General features: G+C 40.2%; 1 non-coding gene across 1 annotated transcript; it reads left to right on the top strand.

Moving 5' to 3' along the window:
• Positions 1-18,001: 18,001 nt before the first annotated feature.
• On the top strand, positions 18,002-18,163 carry LOC112315773 (U1 spliceosomal RNA). Its single transcript, XR_002975922.2, has one exon. It is a non-coding gene; the product is annotated as a U1 spliceosomal RNA (small nuclear RNA).
• Positions 18,164-18,913: the final 750 nt, after the last annotated feature.

The following is an 18,913-nucleotide window of genomic DNA, read 5'->3' as shown; positions in this document are numbered from 1 at the left end:
CCCTGGCTAGAGTAGCTCAGTGGATTGAGCACCAGCCTGCAAACCAGAAGATTGGAGGTTCGGTTCTGATCAGGGTACGTGCTGGCCAAGTCCCCAGTTGGGGGTGTGCAAGAGGCAACCAACTGATGTTTCTCTCCCTCTCTTTCCTCCTTCCTTCCCCTGTCTCTAAAAATAAATAAATAAAATCTTTAAAAAAACAAGCATAGCCGTATCCAAGGTCATCTAGGTTTTCTCTTATGTCATCTTCTAAGAGTTTCACAGTTTTGCATTTTACATTTAAGTCTATGCTCTGCTTTGAGTTTAATTTTGTGAAGGGTATAAAGATTGTTTCTACCATTTTTTTTTACCTGTGCATATTCAGTTTTTCCAGTACCATTTGATGAAGAGATTATCTTTTCTCCATTGTATTACATTTGCTCCTTTTCAAAGACCAGCCGAGTATGTAAGGGTCTGTTTTTGGACTCTCAGTTCTGTTCCATGTGAATTGCTTTTTTATGGTCTGTCTTCCCAGTAGACCTGAAGCCTGTGAGTATGCAGGTATGTCACTCTGGTTCACTGCTCTGTCCTCATCACTCAGCGGTACCCGGAGAGAGCAGGGTCTTGTAAAATATATATCGAACTTTGACCAATGTGCTAGATTGTGTATCCTAGGGATTAAGACAAAAGAAAAATATCAGATTGAGGAGGACAGGACAGGTTTCACGGAGGAGGTGGATCTTGGTGAAGCTGTTTTGCATTGGTGGACAGAAGAGATGAGTATCCAGGTATAACAGAGCTCAAGGAATGGCAAAGAGGAAATACTGGGTATGGCATTTTGAGGATATTATGCTAACTAAATTAAAGCATTCAGGAAGGAGACCAGCAGGGAATAATACCAAAATATGTGCTCTGGGTATGAACGGTGTGTGGGTGATTAACCTCACCTGTTCCTTAAGATAAAAGAGAAATCTTAGATGACAGTTACAGGAACTCTTGGGGAAATGGGATATCATTTATGAATATGTAACGGTTTGGCCTTCCATAGATTTCAAGAAGTAATTAATTCTAGCCTAGGGCTCTTAGATGAATCAGACCCCTTTTGTCCACAGTGAGCAAAGATTGCATGGAAATAGGAAAGTCACAGTGCATGCACACTGCTCTATCATCCAATGTGCTTGTCAACAACCTGCCAATTTCCATTCCTCTCCCACAACCAACCGGAGGACTGCAGACGGGCTAAAACTCAGTCTCTTGGATAGAGGAACCAATTTAAGAAGAAGAAGACTCAGTTACCTAGAAAATTCAATATATAGGAAACCCTTTTTGACTTGAATTTCCAATTTTTATGTACTACTTTTTTCAATGATCATAGAGCTTTTTATAGCTGGAAAATCAGCTAATCATTTTCAGATTGCCCCAAAGCAACAGACTACCTACACACAATGAATATTAAAACTGGGCAATATTTTGTTTTAAAATATATGCCTATAATTGCAACACATTCAGATAGCAATGTTCTCTTTCTAACCACTGGTTTTTCTTAAAAATAAAAGCATCGAGGTCATGATAATGATCACCCTTGCCAGGGGTTGGCAGCACAGATTTCAACAAAACGATTTTCCCTTCAGCTAAGCTGCTGGTGCCATCTAGTGGCCGATTCAATAGATTAAACAAAGAAAGGTTCAGGAAAGGTACTTAGAAGAGTTTGATAAAATCTTTTCTTGAATACCGCTAATTGATGATACCACAAAGGAGGAATCTGGGTATTTACAATACCTTGGCTATAATTTGAAAGTTGTCAAAGGAAAGAAATAGAAAAAAGATGACATATTTCAAGGGAAATACATTTAAAGACAAAAGAATTCAAATTGAGATTAAATAGTGATTTATAAAACAAGTAAGGAAAGATTCTGGGACCATCTTTCTTATACTAAAGGATTAAACATAGAAATAATGAGAAATTGTTAAAATTCCCTGGGAGTTTATATAAAATGAAGTATTTCTGTATTTTTAAATCAAGGGCAAAGATGGAAACCCAGACTTTGTCTGGAGCCCAGACTAATTTCATCACCACTATAATGAGCTAGAATGATTGAAGTTCCAAACTGGAAACCCCCTGACTCTGTTCTTTGAAACATTTTTCCCCCTGGGCCTTAGAGTAAAAACCCAAGTTTGTATTTACATAAAGATTTACCTGAAGAAGTTTCTCTCACCAGATCTTGCTACTTCATATTAGTGTTAATCCCACATCGACACAGTCAGTCTGGTTAGCACTAAGTGCCACAAAGAACGAAGTATCCTGTGGGGTTTCTGTGGAGTGACAAACGCAATCATCTGAAATGGCCCTGGGAGGCCCACCTCCTGGGCCCACCTTCCACAGAAGGCCCACAGCCTAAGAGGCTGTCAAACCTCTAGCTTATTAAAAGGAAACACAAAGTTTGTGGTCAAATAGCTTTTAAGTCACTAGATTGCTTTTGTTGCTGTTATGAGGAAAGGTGCCTAACACATGTAATAAAACAGGCCCACAAAGAACCCTGGGAGGTTGTGATGAGCTTCCGCTAACATGAGAAGATTAAACACCTGACAAGTTTTCAGTACAACAAATGCTTGAAACTGTTTCCCTGGGTCAACTTGTCCTGAATCACTGCCACTTTCCTGCTCCATTCATCCCGTGAACAATGGGTTTTCTAAATAGCTAATTGAGCAATGGTTGCTGCCATCTTGGAAAGTAAGGAGCCCATAGCATCACACTTTCTTCCCTTCTTACATTGTTTTTATAAAGGTGGTACTAGTTAAAATTATCTGCATTTTTGTCCACTTACTTAGTAGTAAGTGATTAATTCCTTAAATATTTAGTAAACAACTATTGTACACAGGTCATTATACTTGGGATGATGAAATCATAGCCCTTGTTCTCAAAGAACTACCATGAGAGAAAGCAAGAATAGCATTTACCAATAGAAGGCTAAGTAGTGGAATTATAAATAAGGATACTAGAATTTCAGAGGCAAAAAAATCCCAGCAAGGTGAAAATTCAGGAAAGGAGTGAGCACATTTTCAAGCATCGCCATTAATCTAGGCACTGAAGGGTAAGGTTTCAGTGGGGACAAATGAGGTGTAAGGGCACACATTGTGAAATGGGAAATGCAGGGGGCTAATGACCAGCCTGTTTACCTAAAGCATGATAAGTATTGGGTACAAATGGAATACTGGGCTCTAAAAGAAAAAAAAATCTGATAGTCTGTGGAGCCAATGAAAATTGTTAATAAAAAATTAGTTTACTAGAGCACTGTTTCAGGGAAAGTTAATCAAGTGGCCATATATATCCATCTGGCTAATGGGATGGAGAACAAAGGAGAGAGCCTAGAGGTAGGTGACTAGTACCCTTATACGACTCAATTAGGGATGGAGAAGAGGAGACAAGCCAGGTGTTACAGAGGTAGCACAGTGGGTAAACTTTGTGACCACTTGGATTTGGGGAAAGAAGGAAAAGAGAAAATAAGGGAAGAGTTCAAGTCAATTCACCTTTTAAGCCCAGGTGGCTAGAATAATATAAAATTAAAAGATAAATGAAAGGCAGGAGAAAGAGCTAGCTTGCAAGAGAAATGTTGTGTTGAAAAACATAAACTGTAACTCAGTTTACATGATCAAAATTATACAGTGCACTTGGAGTCGGAGGACCTGAGATCCCGACCAGGTCTCTGAGCAATGGAGCTCCGTGGCCATGAAGACGGAACCCACAACACAGAACCCCCAAGAGGGACAGGGAGAGGTTGGTTACTCACATATGTCCTTGGGGGAGGAGCTCAGCACATCAGCAGGCCAGTCATTCTGTTTTTGAAGTTCTATTTATTATAAAAACTTTTCCTTCTAGTTACCTAAATCCTTCCTTTCTCTGAGTTCTTGTTTGTTTGCCCTAGTCCTGTTTAGAACATAACAAAACATTCTCTTTTACAAGATGTCTTTTTATCATTTCCTGACAGTTATGTTCCTTTTTCCCCTAGAGTAACAATTATTAGTTCCTTCCTTTATTCCTCATGCAAAATTATTTACACATATTGTGCCATCTTGATGATCCCTTTTTGGAAGGTCTTCAAAATATGCAAATCCCTCAGAAATACTGAATCTACAGTCAAGGAAGTCCTCTAGCACATCTCATGTCTGCCCGACTGCAGAGCCCACGTGCTTACCCAGCACACAGACTTCCTCCACCTTGATTAACGAGTACAGATTAAGGCTTCTCCTTAAGAAGGTCCATGGCTATAAGAAGGGCCACAACTATAGATAGGAAAACATACTCCTGAATTTAAGGATAGCACTTAATTTAAGGAGGACTTTTCCTAGATATTTTAGCAATCCTTTATCATCAATTCTGACTGCAGGGCCCTGAGTTTACACACAGTTAGAAAGAGCCAGATTTGGAGGTCATCCGCAGGCATCCTGGTGTTAGGGAGAGAACCTATTAGTCAAGGTTAAAAAACTTCAGGCAGAGTCTTAGCTCTACCACAATTTAGGAGTGAGGCCTTTGAGTTTCAGTTTTCTTTTTCCTTTTTTTTTTTAGGGATAGAAATATCAATGTGTGGTTGCCTCTCACACACCTCCCACTGGGGACCTGGCCTGCAACTCAGGTATGCATCCTGACTGGGATTCGAACTGGCAACCCTTTGGTTCGCAGCCCAGCACTCAATGCACTGAGCCACACCAGCCAGGGCTCTTTTTTCTCTAAGATGAGGATAAATATATCCATGTCTTATGACTATATAAGTATCAACCCCAAAGTAGAACAATGTGTGTGAAGTAAACTGTTCCACAATTGTAGGAAGTTAATATTGCAGGTGAGAGACCTCAGGCACAGAGCTGAGTGTTTTACACCAGCTTCCCAGAGATCAGAGAGGTATTTCTGGGCACCATAAATCCTGTGCTGGAGTGGGGCTGAGGGCAGCTTTTCCAGTCATCACTGAAGAAAATGAAAATGTTATTTAATCCGTGCTCACCCTTATTCCTACTATCACCAGTCACTAAGGCCTATTGTTTTCCCTTCCCCCAACATCCTTCTCTAATTTGCCATGATAATTGCCTTCATGCACATATTCAATTTTTATCTGCTGGCTCACTTGACCACTCAACAAATGGAGGGCCTACCATGCTCCAGACACAAAGTGTTGGTGAAGATGTGGGGAAATTGGAACCCTCTTCCACTGCTGGTGGGAATGAAATGGTGCAGCCATTTTGGAAAACAATAGGGCTTCTCAATTGATTAAACAGAGGGAGTTTCTCAATTGATTAAACAGAGGGAGAATTACCATAAAACCCAGCAATTCCACTCCTAAGTATATATTTATGAGAATTTAAAATATATGTCCACAGAAAAACTTGCACATGAGTGTCTATGACAGAAGTATTAACAATAGCCCAAAGGTGGAAACAACCCAAATGTCCATCCATAGATGAAGGACATAAATATGGTATATCTGTGCAGTGGAATATTATCCAGTCATTAAAAGGAAGTGCTGGTCCATGCTACAATTTGGATGGACTTTGAAAACATGACACTAAGTAAGAGAAGCTAGTCACAGAAGTCCACATATTGTATAATTCCATTTATATAGAAGTGTAGAATAGGGAAATCAATACAGATACCAAGTAGATTTGTGGTCACTTGGGACCAAAAGTGGGATAGGGGTTGGTCTTCTTTTTAAGTTGATGAAAATGTTCTAAAATTGTGGTGATGACTGCAGATAGTTATGAATATACTAAAAGACACTGAAATTGCACACTTCAAATAGATGAATTTTATGGTATGTGGATTATATCTCAATAAAACCGTTTTATGAAAAAACAGTCAAGTAAGTGCTGTAAAGAATTTTAATTTTGGCAGTAGAAGTATAGAGCACATCAAGGACAGTAGGGAGGGAACACAACCTGGGAATCGGGAATAACTTTATAGAAAAGTGATGACATGGCTGAGACTTGAAATAAAAGGGGGTGTTCATTGTCCCCAATGGTCCTTCTCTACTTCATTAGCTATACTGCTGCCGCAGTGATCTTTTAAAAATTAAAATCTGATCATGCTAGACAGGGCACATGAGGGTCTTCTAAGGCACTGCTAATGTTCTATTTCCTTCTGTGGATAGGGAGTACATACATGATATTTGTCTGTATATAAAGGTTATACACATTCATTGCAATGGATGATACACTGCAAAATGAAAAAAAAATCTCATTATGTTACTATCCTGCCTAAAATCACTCAATAGTTCCCTATCACCAACACAGTAGAGATTCAATTGCTGTGTGCAACTTGGCTTCCCTCAGCATTACATTCCCAGCTGCTTGCACGGTGCCTGCACGTGGTGGGCTTATAGTTTTAGGTTGTCTCATAGCCTGGGACTATGACTTGGATGCAGGCAGTTTATTTGCAAGGTGATCCCCAGAAGTCAGAGTGAGGGAGGGGGAAAAGCCAATGAAAAGGTACGTTTTTAAGGTTGTCCCTGTAGGCAATGGGGCTTTCGCTCCACCAACACCCCTGAAAAGAATATAGAATTCCTACCAGAGTTGTCTACTTGAGGGCAGAAGGCTGGAGCATTCCTGCCCTGTACCTCATGGCCACTAACTTAAGGACGAGCCAAAGATTCCCAAGGGATCCAAGGAGGCAATGAGTCAGACAACAGAGAGTAGGAAGACCTCACATTGGAGGGGAAGGCCACCTGCCGTGGGCGAGTCTGAGCTCGCAGTTTCCCACCACGGCGGCAGCAGGAATGCAAGCGCTCCAATGGGGACCAGATGCCAAAGGCTCCTGCTGTATACTTACTTCCTGACTGAGTGAATTTTCCTCTTTTCTCCATGTATACATTTTGCTCCAACTACACTCAACTACTTGCACTTCTCTAAAATGCAAATACTACGCTTTCCCCACCTCCACCAGCACTCACTCATATCTGTTTTCACAGATTCTACTTTGGGATACCTTTCCTTTTTTTCATCTTCTTACTAAATTTCCACTCATATAAAGGCCTTTGTTTAAATATCCCCTTATTTGTGATGCTGTATCTTTTGGTACTCTGTATTAGCTCACATCTCTTTGTTACAGAAATACAGTATTATTTTCTTATCTGCGTGTTTCTCCTCTATTAGGCTGGCATAGCACCTGGAAGACAGAAATGACTCAATGAGTGTTAAAAGAAGAGCTAAAGAAATGCATGGCTGTTGAATATTTCAAATTTTTCAGACAAAAGAGGCAGTAGTTCTCAAGGTTTTTGGCCCCAAGACCCCTCTACCCTCTTAAAAATTATTGAGGACCCTAAAGAGAGTTTTTGTTTATGTTAGTTTATCTATCAAAATATACCATAGAAGAAATTGAAACAGAGATATATTAAAAATACATGATAAAACATTACATGTTAGCATAAATAATATACTTTTATAAAAAAGCTATATGCGGTTAAAAATTTGGCACTGTTGTAGATTTTTGCAAATGTCTTTCACATCTGGCTTAATAGAAGACAGCTGGGTTCTCATTTCACCTGTTTGTCAATCTGTTAGGATGTTGTTTTGGGTGAAGTATCTGAAAAATCCTGTCACGCACAGATGTGAGGTTGGAAAATGAAGGTGTATTTTAATAGCTTTTAAGGTAATTTAAATATTCTTTGAAACTATACCAAAACTTGTTGAAAGGTAGTTTCTTAAAGGGAATTAGAAACCATTTTTAGCATCATGCTTTGGTCCTTTGGAAAGTATTGTATCACTGAGCTACACAAGTTTTCCAAATGTTTACAGACTTTATTATATAATTCCAAAAAGCCATAGCTGTTAATACCATCACCTATCTCATCCGAAAAGTCTTTACATATGAGGAAGTTGAAACTAGGGTGGTGAACTTAAGTTTTCAAAAATTCTAATTTTCATTGGAAAGTTTAAGTTTTACCACTGGTAACAAACAACTATGAGTTTCTTTCCTTCAAGCAAAAGGTTCATTTTGTTCAGTTTGTAAAGATATCAACTGCCAAATGTCCGACTCTTAATAACCATAAATTAACAGTCATTCTTTTAAGTAAGTTTGGTGGTTCATGTACTCAAAAGACTAGCCCTAATAAAACTAATGCTTTTTACTCCTACTTTAAGGGCTTCTTTAAGTGAAACTGACATTTTCTTTTTTTACTGTCAGCGTGAGGTGTTTAAGAACATAAACGAAAAGTAGAGTTAGATACCATTATCTTCATTCAAACAGTTTTGTCCACTATTGCTTTTGCGCCCTTATTGCAAATAAAGAAGGTCCCAGGATATCCAGGCATTATGATGACAGGGGTTTTTTTGGCTTCAGGGAACTCCAGAGTCTCAGGGATCCCCAAGAGAAGCACAAACCATGCTTTGGGAACTGCTGAAGTAGAGGTCTAATGTGCCATAAATTATTTGCATCCTTGAAAAAATCTTTGAAGATTTTAATAAATCAGACACATTCAAGGAGGCCCCAAAACATGATCGAATGCTCCCTAATTACTTCGCCCATCCTAGCAGCTCCTCTTCATCAGTTCTGGCCTGTTCTGCTGCACAGAAGACCGGTCAGTTCACTCTGCTCAGTATCCGACGTACACAGCGTCCCACACAGGGACCCAAAACAACAAATGAAAACAATCAGGAGAGAAGAGCAGAAGACCTTTTGTCATTCTGAAAGACACAACTTTCCTTGTTGTTGGGTTCAAGAATCAGGAGTTTTCAGTCAAGTTCTCGAAGAGCTCAGCCACTTTTAGTTGTCCAAAGGGAAACTAAAGAAAGGGGACTTTGACCACACTCAGATTTGAGCTCTGATGCACTCCTGTGGGCCAGACTGACGTGCAGACAGTGGAAGGAGGATGACTGTAGGGGAAGATAAGCTCAAAGGCTTGGAGTTTAACTGTCTCCATCTAATGCTTCCCTTGGAGTGTTCTGTGTTTTCAAGAAGAAAGGTCCTATCTTTTAGCAAGGACAGAAAGAGAGGAAAACACCTGATAGTAATTTAAAAGAAAATACCCAAGGATTTTAGTGGACCAGTGTCTGGGCTGATTTTCAAGATTCAGTAGGCCATATGCTTGGGAAAGCCATCTGCCGCGTGCCCTAATTTTCCTTCTGACTCATCTCTTACTGGACCATGACAGCACTAAAAGCTTCCTCACTAAGGTGAATGCTAATAATACTCAGACCTTACATTTGGATAGTGCTTCATAGTTTACAAGTATTACCCTAACGTTTTGTTAATCACCTAAGCTGCACTAGGTTATATGTATTTATTAGTTCATTTAGTAATGGTAATATTTAAATTTACTGATCATTTACTAGGTTAAGTTTTGTGCTAAGCACTATGTATACATTATCTTGTTTAAATATTCCCAACAACCTTACAGGTGGGGCTATTAGTATTTCTACTTAATGATGAGAACTCTGGATTCAGGGAATTTAAGTAACTTGCTCAAAATCATGCAATTAGAAAGGGTCCATTGGATTGAAGCTGATACTCTTAGCCAGTAAACTTTCTGGGGCAGAACGTGACCCAGTTACATTGTTTGAAGTGTGCAAACCTTTCAGAGTCCAGGAAACATTTCTGAAGCCATGAGCAAAAGCATTTTTTCTTCATTTCCATTTATTTTTGGTGGTGGCAGTTACTGTCCGAAAACTAGGAGAAAAGCACAACTCTGCTTATCAGGTTCTGTGGCAACTTTGATACGTAGGAGAGGTGCAAACTCCCCGAACCCCCAAGTTCATCGCTGACTTGCAAACGCTGCTACTGAGAACAAAATATGGTCCTGCTAATGGGTTTTAGGTTGCGGAGTCAGTGTAAAGCAAGGCCTCTGGGGTTTATTATCCACTCCTTTTGCCGGCTCCAGATGAATGGTGACAATTTTAGTTCCTGCTCCTGGGATGGCCACGGGTCTTGGATGACTGCAGTCTCTCACAGATCTTTCCCTGAAGGTGATCAGGGTCCAGAGGAGGGCAAGGTCAGGGTTTTCAGGCCGCAAGAGAATCACCTCACTCAGCGGAGCAGGGACTCCAGAACGCCTAGTTGGCGCAGTTACTCAGGCCTGCGCTAATGAGCCTGGCATCGGGTTTCAATTCCTGTAGGAACCAATTGGCTTTGCATAGAGGACCGTCTCTGCAGCTATTTTCATGCTCCCATAATCAGAGCCTTTCCCGCCTGACGGCGTGAGAGTGTTTCCCGGGCACTGGGTGCTGCTCAGAGAGCATGCATCGAGAACGGGAGGCGGAGGGATGGCTGTGCAGTCAGGGAGGTGTCCGGAGTAGCTGGTTCTGAAAGGGATCTGAGGTCTTCCCTTATTTATGCAGACATTTGGCATAGCTCAATCACTATTTGTTCAATAAATGAATACGTTTACTCTGTCTTCTCCTAAAGATCTTTATGGCCATGATTTCTCCTCCTGATGAGAAGGGAAAGCTCCGAATTAAAAGGTGTCATTGTCTTCACAGACCCTCACGCAGGATGTACCACAGAACAGGATCCACAGTAATGGAGCCGGACTCAGTCTTCTTATGTTTCCTATTAGGGATTTCTTGTCTTTGTTTTGTTTTGCTATCAGCAGATAATTAAACTGTTTTTTTAAATTTTTGTCCTGGTTTACATGTAGTAAGAGAAACTAAGGAAAAGGGAGTTTGGCTGTGCGCCATTGGAATATTTGTTTGTCTCAGTCACTCCTGAGGACCAAATTTGGCATGGATATGACTCCATGCCAGCATGAATTAGGATGACCCCAAGGACAAAGTGAGCGTCACAGGACAGGGGAAAACGCTTTCCTTCCTACGCTTCTCTGTTCCAGGTGTTTCTTGTTCTCTTTCAAGGAGGGAGGACCATGCAAAGCTCAGTGACAGGAAAGTGCTGGATAGCAATTCAAATAAAGGACAACAGAGGGTTTTAGCTAACAAGTTCAGTTAAGCTCACACTATGATGTAGCTACTAACATTCCTAGGCTGCATCCAAAGAAGCGTAATGTCCAAATTACAGGTTACCAAAAAAGTGGCTTTGCGATTCTTTTTGCTGGTCACCAAAATGGCTGGGGCTTCCCGTGGCTTCACGTTGTATTTACTGAGTGAGCTTAATTAGGCAGGTACTTCACTTATTTCAACTTTACTTCCACTATATTAAAACCAGAAATTTATGGTAGTAGCTCAAAGAATGGCTGTACTGACTAAATAAATAGTACAGGGTGAAAATTTAGCCTGGCCCATGGACTGTAGGAAGAGCAGTAAGTGGGAGGTCTTATGGGCATTGTTTTGTTGCTGGTATTACAATGGTATGCTCTGTTCTTAATATATAAGTTAGGCCCTTGGGTTGCAAATAACAATTAAACCTGTTTAATATATGTAAAATGAAGATTTTTATTAATAAGATATGGGACACATAAAAACCTGATGGGAAAACTAGAGATGGAGGCACAACCCATGAGACGTAACAAGTAACCTCGGGGATCCAAGAGCGATTTCGGCAGGCATGTCCAGGCACTTTCTCGTAGTCACTCTGTTCAAGACCCAAATTCCAGCCTGGATTACCTTCCCAGTATAGATCTATCAGAGAAAAGTAATTTCCTCTGAAGACATCTTGCACCATTATTTAAAGAAAGCTGACTAGCTAAAAAGCCAACAAACGCCTAATACTCTTAATAAGATACTTATCTTTGAATATTTAAATAAAATAATTTAGGCTATAATTGGCATTTACTGATACGGGATTAAAACCTCACTCTTAAATCCCGTATTTGCTAGTTTGTCACAGATTTCAGGAGCCCAAGGAATCTGTTCTGTAATTATTCTAGTGGCCACTAGATGGCAGTCATAAAGGTGAAGCATTATTTAAAATAAAGTGAACAGCAAAATCTCTTAAAATTTCCAGCATTTTACCATTTGTTATCTAATTAGCTTCACATAATAGTTTTACTGTCTTGAAATTGTTATACCAAGAGTTTCTATTTGAGGAAACTGATCCTTTGAGAAATCCACTAACTTGACCTATGCCCAGAGTTAAAGAATTTATTTAGTCTAAGTTCTGTACCTTTTTTACTAACCTTACTAAATTCTTTATCCTTAAAGAGTTTCAAAGACTCTGAAATTTTCAAGTTTAGAATGTGGGAGGAACCTTTAAAATTATCCATCTTATCTGTTCGTTTTCCAGGTCAGGAAACAAGAGTCCCAGAGAATTTAAGTAACTTAGCCTAAGTCCACACAGTTGATTTGCAGCCAAGTCTGGACTGAACCCTTTTGACCAGGGATCTTTTTAAGAAAACATACTTCCTTTTTCTTATACCATATTCAATGAGTACATTCCCTTGCCAACTTCTCTGATAAGATAATACCTGTAGAATTAAACCAAAGTCTTTAGCAAAGCTTTGTCTGCTGAGCACAGGTATACAATTTGGTTAAAATTCCCATCCTAAGGATGACTGTTAATCCCTTAGTCATCTTCAAAGACAAACAAATCCAGAGTTTACCTGTGTCAGAGTATCTTAATGGGTATTGAAGTTCACCTCTTCTGGCTGTAAGACAATTACAGTAATGAAATGTGTGTTCTGTGGCTCACCTGCTAAATGCTCTCTAGTAATGAATTAGGTAGTATATTGTGTAAGATAGCCCAGAGAAACAAAAGTAACATTTATGTTGCAAAAGAGGAGCTAAAACTATAGCACCCACAGAAGATGTATGGTCACCCTAGGAGCAATCAGCACTATTGTCACCATTTATTACAGAAATTGCCTTGAGCTAATGGCCAGCTCTGAGGATCCAGTTCACACTAACAAAGAGCCTCACTCTTGCTTTTCCCTTTAGCTCTGGTACCCCTGTCCAACACACACAAACCCTGAGAATTACAACCCATTCACTTCAGTCGATTCTCTTTGTTCAGTGTATAATGAAACTTTTCACATTCCTAAGTGTCAGCCTTCTATGTTCACGGCTTCTGCACTGAAAGCATTCTTCCTAAGCTTACACACTGCACCATGAAACCTTTAGCCAAACGTAACACTCAGCTAATCAATGGGGAAAACTTTGTTCTCATTTAGTAAAAGACAACATCATGAATTAGAAAGAATTCATCAGGTAGACAACCTTGGTGTGAAAACTACCTTGACTACTGATCACAAGAGGGCTTTTTGTTTGATTTTGCTGACTTTTTTATGTTAGGTCTCCTAATTTTTCTGAGGTTCAATATCCTCACCTATCAAAATTGGCTAAATGATATCTGCTACACAATGAATTGGTTGGAACTATTTGTGTGCAAGTAATAGAAACCATCTTAAGCTAGATTAAGCAAAACTTAGAGTTCATTAAGGAAACAGGATGTATTACAACCCAGGAAAGAAGCAAAACCTCAGGAAGGGCTAAAACCAGCAAACTGAAAATAAAAAGCATTTCTGCATTTGCCATTTTTGGTGTTTACCTCTTCTTCAATCTTCTCCGCCTCATGGCAACCACCCTTCCATGCTTCGCTGTCCATCCAGCAGGAGGCAGTGTGGAAAGCAGCTAAACTGTTTCTAGTTCTGTGGCTCAAGGCATGCTACAAAGCTCTCTAGGAGCAGTTTTCAACATGGGTAGAATGAGTCTGTGAATAGTTGCCTCTCTCCTTTAAAAATTAAATAAGCTAATATATGTAAAGTGTTTAGTACAGCCCTAACATACCTTAAGCACTGAAAAAAGGGTATTATTTCCGCAGGTCCTCAAGTTCTTTACTCTCAATTTTAAATCCAAAAAGTTCTGAAAATCAAAAGCTTTTATAAGTTTTTTAATCCTCGCCTGAAAATATATTTATTGATTTGAGAGAGAGAGAGAGAGAAACATCAATGTGAGAGAGAAACATCAATCGGTTGTCTCGTGTATGTACCATGGTCAGGAATTGAACCCAGAACTTTTTGGTGTACAGGACAATGTTCCAACTAACTGAAGCACACAGCCAGGGTGCTTTTGTAAGTTTTCTAACGAAATCATTTGGTGTCAAAACATGACTTGAGTTGATACAATCAAAGTCTTTATTCTATTTAGTGTGAATATGTATATATTTTTCTACAGAAAATAGATGGCCAATAGACATAGGAAAAGATGCTTAATGTCACTAATCATCAGAGAAATGCAAATTAAACCACAAGGAGATATCAACTCACACCTGTCAGAATGGCCATCATCAGCAAATCAACAAACAACAAGTGCTGGGGAGGATGCAGAAAAAGGGAAACCCTTCTGCACTGTTGGTGGGAATGCAGACTGGTGCAGCCACTGTGGAAAGCAGTATGGAGTTACCTCAAAAAATGAAAAATGGAACTTACCTTATGACCCAGCAATTTCATTTCTGGTAATTTATCCAAAGAAACCTGAAACACTAATTTGAAAGAATATATGAACCCCTACATTCATTGCAGTGTTATTTACAATAGTCAAGATTTGGAAGCAGCCTAAGTGTCCATCAGTAGATGAGTGGATACAACAGCTATGGTACATTTACACAATGGAATACTCCTCAGTGGTAAAAAAAAAAAAAAAGAAGAAGAAGAAGAAAATTTTACCCTTTACAACAGCATGGATGCACCTGGACATTATGCTTAGTGAAATAAACCAGTCAGAGAAAGAGAAGTAGCATATGATTTCACTCACATGTGGAATCTAATGAACAAACTGAACTAACAAGCAAAATAGGAACAGACTCATAGAAAGAAAGTAGGCTGACAGCTCTGGGGGGATGGTGGAAGGTAGAGAGATTAAACAAGAGAAAGAACTCATGATAATGGACAGTGTGGTTATTGCGGAGTGGGTGGGTGGAGGTATGAGGGTATAGGGAGATAAATGGTAATGGAAAATATGCAATAAAAATGAACCATGATAACAAAAAAACATTATTATTAATGTTTGCATAGCAAACTTTCTCACTGAATCTCAGTCTTAAAACAGTTCTAAGTGTCTCTTCTTTGGCAACTGAAAAGTCATTTTATTTCTTTAACCAAAAACAATGCAACTATAACCAGTGTATTTAGTCAGCTCAGGCTGCCCTAACAAAATACCATGGACTGGGTGGCATAACCAACACAAATTAATTTTTCACAGTTCTTAAGACTGAAAATCTGTAGTCAGGGTGCCAGCATGGTCAGGTTTGGGTGACAATACTTCCTGGCTTGCAGAGAGGCCATCTTCTTGCTGTGTGCTCACGTGACCTTTTGTTTGTTGCACGTTGTAAGAAAGAGAGAGAGCAAGTTATCTGGTGTCTTGTTTTAAAAATACACTACTCCCTGATCTAACCCTAGTCTTCTCCCAAAGACAGAATCTCCAAATGCCATCACATTGGGGGTTAGGGTTTCAACATAAATTTAGGGGGAACACAAACATTTAGTCTGTAACAGCCAGTTATCTAAATAGCTGAGGAACAAGATCGATGGATGAGGTGCAAGATATTTATTCATTCACTCATTGGCTGAACCCATACACTTCTACTTACACAAGGTCAAGAGAGGAAGATGTGGTCACTATTACCACATTGCTAAGCAAAATCCAGCTTGCTTTCCTCACCTCTAAGTCACTATGAGCAAGTACATGAAGGAAAGCAGTTACAAAGAACAGGTGTCATGTGTGGTTTCCTGCCATTTGGACAGTGGACTTCAAGTTTTTGTGACTCTACTTCAGCAAGGACATGGACCTTTAGGGCTGGACCCAGTGACTGCATTTGACACGCCTGCTGTGTCTGACTCACCCCTTGAAACCTGGTCTCCCAGGCCAGCTCTCTGGTGAAAGGAAGCATGCAGAATGGAATCTTGGCCTAATTATGTCTGTTTGCTGCAATAAAATGTCCTTAGCCTCCCAAGGGCTCTCCCCAAGAGCCTTCCCTGCACAGCCAACTCCATTTGGTAAGCAGTGAGCTTGGCCTCATTAACGTGCTTGCCTCAAGGTCTGTAGTGTGTCTGCCTGCACTCTATGGGGCTCAGATTCTTTGGTTTTCCAGGGCTCTGTACATGCAAGGTAGCAGATGGAGTCAAGAGACTTGAACTTCCCTATCATAAATGAACACTGCCACAAAGGGCTTATAGTGAACTCGGACAATTCCTTATTAGATTTATCCTTATCCTTTACTAGATTTTTTTTCTGTCTATAAAGTGAGAAGCTTGGCTAAGACAGTGATTTCAAACTTTACAATAGCAGCAGAATCATTTGTACCAAAGAGAGCTTATGTGGGAGCCCAATATGTTCTGTGCTCCAGAATAATTATTACTTGTAGTTCCCCAAACACTGTCACACCTTGTACTTTTGTACAAGCTATTTTCTTTGCAAGGAATGTTCCTGCATAACATTCCTTGAACCTAGCTCAACAATCACCTGCTCTTTGAAGCCTTTTCTGTCTACCTCCTCTTTCTTCAAAGTGTTAATCATCCATTTGCTCATCAATTAATTCAGGGATGTAAATTTAACTTCAACTATGTAGCATCAGCTACTGTGCTAGAATACACAGCTGAATGGCAGCCTTAACATCTTTAAAGCCTAGGCTTCAAAGCTTCACTACCCACTAGGGGAGAATGTGCCAGTCAGAGTCCTGGTAAGAAACAGGTGGCCCACTCAAATGGAAAACTTGATAAGATTCTAATAAAGGTCTATTTACACAGGTGTGGGCATGGATAAGAGAGCCTGAGAAGATCAGAGGAATGGAACCTGGAAAGAATAACTGCAGCTATAGGAGACCTTCCTACAGGAGCTGTGACCTTAGGGTAAGAGGGTCTGACGGAAAGAAGCAGAGGAATGAATACCTGGCCTTCTCCCACATTGTGATTTATAGTGAGAAATACGTATTTGGTCTTCGTCCCCCTTTCTGGCACAGAGATCCTAAAACCCTTATATATTCTGAAGTGAGTATAGTGTTATGATAACAAGGTGCTCATCTGATCCCACCTAAGGATGGGGGCTGGTTGCTCCTGGAGCCAATCGTGTGATTGTCGAGTTGGAATGATATAATCAATGATTTGATCAATCATGCTTATGCAATGAAGCCTCCATAAAAACCCAATAGAGAGCTTCCAGGTTGATGAACACATGGAGGTTTGGTGAAAGCAGCGCCCTCTGAGGGCTTGGAAGCTCTTCACCATTCTACCCCTTGCCCTACGCATCAGTTCTACCAGGCTATTTCTGAATTATAGATCCTTGCTTAATAAACTACCAATCTAGTAAATAAAGTTCTGTGAGCCACTCTAGCAAACTAATCAAACCCAAGGAGTGGGTCACTGGAACCTCCCATCAAAAGCCTGTCTTTCACAAGCACAGATGACAACCTGGGCTTGCAACTGGCAGTCTTGCAGAACTGAGCCCTTAACCTGTGAGACCTGATGCTGTCTCCAGGTGGATAGTGTCAGAATGGAGTTGAATGTAGGACATCCAGCTGGTATCTGATAATTGCTTATCCCTGTGGGGAGAGCCTATCCCCCACACCTTTTGGAATTGTGGATCCAGACCCATCTTATCCTCACTCTCCCTCAAGCCTCTAGACATCTGACAGAGCCCTGACTGGCCAACCCCAGCACATGCAAGATAAGCACCTGCGCTGCCATAAAGTCAGCCCCCTGAGAAAGACTCAGAAGAATTAAATTACAGATGAAAACACTAAGATATTAAGACATGAAGTGTTCAGCCAAGATCACCCTGCTGCATGTCTTAGAGGTAGAACATGAACCCAGGCAGCCTCAGACCAGAGGCCACCATCTTATACTTAAAGCTATGTTCTCTTTGTGTGATTGAGTAAAAGTACAACAATGGTACAAAGAAGGAGATCAGCTCTGCTTGAGTGGGCCCTGAAGGATGGAGAACTTTGCCAGAATATTAAAGTTAGGGCTGGGGAGAAAGAGGAAGACAGTGGATATATAGCCAGGAGAACAGGACTTGTGAAGACATATACAACGTCCAGCACAAGTAATGCCTCTTTTTTATTACAAACTCATAAGCATGTAATTCTGTAACATAACAATACCACCTTCAAGCACACCATATGATATTTTAGGTGAAATGTTCAAGTGAAAACTATAAATTATTAGTACTTACCTGGCAGAGGAGATACCATGATCACAAAGGTGGTTTTCCCAGGGCAAGGCTTATCCATTGCACATGATGTGCTGACCCCTGAGATTTCCCCAAATGTGGGAAACTCAAATGCATAATTTGTGTTAGTGGGAGACTGCATTCGTGCTGTCCCCTGGCAAAAATAAAAACAAAACAAAACAAAACAAAACACCATAAACTATTACACCCATATTATTACCCTACCAGCAACACTCAAGCAGGTGTTACTTCTGTCGGACCCTGTATATACAAGAACTTTGGCAGAGTTGAAAAAGGACCATGTTGACCAAGTAGAAGAAGGCATTTAGATGTGTGTGGGAAATGAACCTGAAAACGTGGCTACAGGCCAGACTACAGCCTTGGATTTTATTCAAAGTAGTTTGCACTTGATCCTGTAAGGGAGGATCTTGAAAGTTTTTAAGCAGTGGAATAACATAAGCAGATTTGTCTTTTAGAAGTATTACTCTGATGGCAGTGTGGTGAGTGGACTGAGGTAGGCAAGATAGTGGATGGGACTAGTTAGGAGAGCAGTACAGCAGCCTAGGGAAAAGATGATTAGCATGTTACTTAAGGCTGTGGAAGTGGGAAAAGACAAAAGCAGAATGATTTGGGAGGGAGAAACATCAGAGTTTAGTGTTCAGGTAGGTGTGGAAGTTAAGAGAAAGGGAGAAGGAGCCCAGGACTATGCTCAGGTTTCAAACTTGCAAAATTTCTAAGCCATATATATGCCTCTATTTCTGTTATTTTAGTTCTAGTTCAATTATTTTTATAGGGCATTTATTGAGTGCTTTCTCTGAGCCAAAATCTATGCTGATGCTATGGATAGAATGATGAGTTAGACAGAATGTTTTCCCTAGTTAAAGAGACAGACACATATGTAGACAAT

This window comes from Desmodus rotundus, chromosome 8 (assembly GCF_022682495.2).
Source record: "Desmodus rotundus isolate HL8 chromosome 8, HLdesRot8A.1, whole genome shotgun sequence".
In the NCBI taxonomy this organism is placed as follows: domain Eukaryota; kingdom Metazoa; phylum Chordata; class Mammalia; order Chiroptera; family Phyllostomidae; genus Desmodus; species Desmodus rotundus.
The sequence above is the reverse complement of the archived record's forward strand: the minus strand, read 5'-3'. Positions and strand labels throughout refer to the sequence as shown.